At 40.6% G+C, this 3687-nt stretch overlaps 1 pseudogene; it reads left to right on the top strand.

Annotated features, from left to right (window-relative positions):
* The first annotated feature begins 222 nt into the window (after positions 1-222).
* On the top strand, positions 223-3454 carry LOC117931971 (annotated as a pseudogene).
* Positions 3455-3687: the final 233 nt, after the last annotated feature.

Raw genomic sequence — 3687 nt, 5'->3', positions numbered from 1 at the left:
TCATTAGTTTCCTTTTTATTTTTTTAAGCTTATTTTATTTTGTTTTGCATGAGGAAACGAGGACACATGAGAATAAGGAAGACAAAGTACAAGATTTACAGTAGGAGGTACAAACACTCCACATCGCTATTGAATCATTGTGACTAAGGCCTAGATTTTCAGATGCTTAGGCACTAAAAGCTGGGAAGACTCAAAGCTAGGGTTTTTTGCGAGCTTGAAAGCATGGAGGCGGTGGTGGTGGACACTGGTTCCAGGCTTCTCAAAGTTGGATTCACTGTTCCAGATTAGGCTCCTTCCATGTTAATTCCTACCCAAATGAAATGCACACTTGAAGATGGACTTATTACTACTCAATAAGTGCTATTTCATAGCTTGTAATTAACTCTTTTAAACACTTTTAAGTAGTAGTTATCACCTTTTAACCCAATTAACATATTAAGGACCCTTACAATCAATTCTAATCAAATTGTGTTAAGTTTTGGTGTTTTGATAGCTTTTTGATCACCAAAGCAATCCGAGATTGAGGAGAGTTCTTTGGAATCCATGGCAAAGCAATGGAAAGCTCAGAAACATGAAGAACCGAAGCTTTGAAGTCCTTTGCCATAAGCAAATCCGGAATGCAAGGAGCAAAAAATGTCCGGACAAGGCATCCGGACACACCATCGGATGGCGGTGGAACATGGTCTGTGGCAGGCTGTCCGAATGACGTAGCAAGGCTTGCTCACTTTAGTCAATGATCCAGATAACATATCCGGATGGGATATGCTATCATTCGGGTGTGATGTTCACGGGTGTCGTGTGCTTCTCCCTGAGGGAGTCCAGATAGGGGAGCGCGCCACATGTCCTCTTGGGGAATCCAGATGGAGTTGATCCGGATAGCCTTGCGCGCTCCGTGTCATCAGAGAGAGGGGTCCCCACACCTTGCATACGCAGACGGTCCCCCTTGCGACATAGCTCATTCCACCCGGGGAATAATTCAATCCGACCGACATTCCACCTTCTTCGGATATTTCACATCCGGAATTCTGTCTGGCCAACGTTCCAGCTTCTCCGGATATCTCACAGCCGGATGGGAGAGGAGGACGTTTCAACTTTCCCGGTCAGACATGTCCGGATCCTCTAATCGGATATTTCACATCTGGATATCTCACAGCCGGATGGGAGAGGAGGACATTTCAACTTCCCCGGTCAGACATGTCTGGATCCTCTGAGCGAATATTTCATATCCGGATATCTAACGCTGGATGGGAGAGGAGGACGTTTCAACTTCTCCGGATAGACATATCCGGATCCTCTGATAGCGCTTACCCGGAGAGTTTTTCTCTTAGTATACAATACCGCGGTGTTCTCCTGAAGCTTCCTAATATTTCCGACCAACATCTTGAGATATTTTGCTTTAGATATTTGTTGTCTAAATCCCCAAAGTCTCCTTGTAACCCACCTATCATAGGATTCCTTAGTCTTTAAGTAAGAACAAAGGGATGAATAACCTCTTATATATAGTTGTAATTTTCTTTACAATGATATAGATAGATCTCGGGAGCTTGTTCTTGGAGACAACCTTTTGTAATAGTAAGAAATATATTTTACAGAGCACTTGCTCTGTTTTTCCTTCATATTTTTGTTTTCTCGTTCTTTTTATTTCTAGCCAACCAAACTCTGAGGATTTTTCCTCAGAGGATGAGTGGCTACTCTTCGTCTCTTGGAGTGAAGAAAGTCGGGTAAGTTTCTTCATGCATAAATTGGAAGTTTTGTTGTTTTAGTTTTTAATGAAGAGAAAGTATGACCCGTTAATGGTTTTTATCTTTTTAGTTAACTTAAAACGCCTTTAACTCACCTGGGCCAACAGTTGATAAGGCAAATGATCTCCGTTCATTGAGATGCACTAGTTTATCTTTTGAGAGCCTTTGGGAGGTGGTTTGAAGGTAGGATTTTCTAGAATAGCCAACACTTGGTAAGCTTTTGGACTCCAAGGAGACATCCATTAGTTATCTCTTGCGAGCTTGAGAAGGGAAGTCCAAAGTTAAAGATCACCTTGAATGGCAAATGCTAGGTGAGAGGCACAAGCCATTGCAAGGTGCATCAGTGAGAGGGATTTAGTGTTTGAACCTATTAATGGGAAGCATCTGTACCACACCGGTTAGAGAATTAACTATATGTTAATTCTCTAATGCGAGGAAAAGAAACAAGTGATCGGAACTCTCCTTTTTGTATGAGGAACCTGAACCTAGTGATCTAAACTCCAAGAAACACTTTTCTTTATAAGTAAAATCAGTTACTATTTTTTGGTTAGTTTAAAACCAAACCCTTTTCACTCAAACATCTTTATGTTTTCTTTTAAAGCTAACCTTGAAATGAAAAGGCACCAATTCATCTTTGAATTAATATCAATTGTGAAGTGAAAACCCATCCTAGTGAACGACCCTAAAGCCACTATGCTATGCTAGCTAAGGCTATCCTAGTACATGGTGTAATAGGTTATAAATTTTGTTGATTACTCCCTAAGGACCAAAATCAGGGGACCCCAGCTGGACATGAATCAGCTGAGACACCAATTGGGAACGAATCATGGACCCTTGACAGACAGTTCGTTATTTGAGGACATTACTATTGATCTAGTTGTGCGAGGTTTTATTAGAGATTGGGATGCCATGGAACATTTATTGAATCATGTTCTCTACACTGGCCTCAGATGGGAAATGGGTAATGAAGGACATATTTTATTTACAGACCCACTTTCAATTCCCAAGGCTTCTAGGGAACAATTGGTGCAATTGATGTTTGAAACATTTAATATCTCCGACTTTTATGCATCAGAGCAAGTAGTATTATCACTTCATGCTGTTGGACGAATCTCAGGCTGCATTGTTGATATTGGTCATGGGAATATAGATATTGCACCAGTAATTGAAGGTGCAGTTCAGCACATTACCTTGAGAAGATTTGAATTTGGAGGTGTTGATTTGACAAAGTTGCTTGCTCAGGAACTTGATAAATCCAACCCAACAGTGAATCTCAACATAACTGACGTTGAGAAGTTAAAAAAGAAATATTCATGTTGTGCTAAAAATGAACTTGCTTATGAGAAGATCCTTGATGTACACGACTGAATGGAGGAATATGCTATGATGCACCATTCACAGATGAAATGTAGCGATTCGTTAAAAAGATAACGGATCTGATGCAGAAATAAATGCTTTTCTTTTGGCAAGGTGGTCCAATTATCATGTTGCAGATTGAGAATGAATATAGAAATGTTGAAAGCTCATTTGGTCAGAGAGGGAAGGACTATGTAAATGGGCTGCTAGAATGGCCCTTGAGCTGGAATGTTGGGGTTCCTTGGGTCATGTGTCAGCAAGCTGATGCTCCTAATATTATTATAATGCTTGCCATGGATTTTATTATGAGAGTTTTTGGCCAAATTCAGCAAACAAACCCAAAATGTGGAGGCTGACTGGTTTAAGAACTGGGGTGGAAAGGACCCATGTTGGACTGCGAAATCTTTATTATTCGGTTGCCCACATCCCAAAATGGTTACATGTATCATGGAGGTACCAATTTTGGTAGAATAGCTAGTAGTCCATACATTACGACATCATGTGATTATGACACAACTCTAGATGAATTTGATAATCTGAACCAACCAAAACGAGGACATTGGAAGGACCTCCAGACTATTTTGAAGGA

This window comes from Vitis riparia, chromosome 15, assembly GCF_004353265.1.
Source record: "Vitis riparia cultivar Riparia Gloire de Montpellier isolate 1030 chromosome 15, EGFV_Vit.rip_1.0, whole genome shotgun sequence".
NCBI lineage: Eukaryota > Viridiplantae > Streptophyta > Magnoliopsida > Vitales > Vitaceae > Vitis > Vitis riparia.
This window is presented reverse-complemented; position numbering and strand designations above follow the sequence as displayed.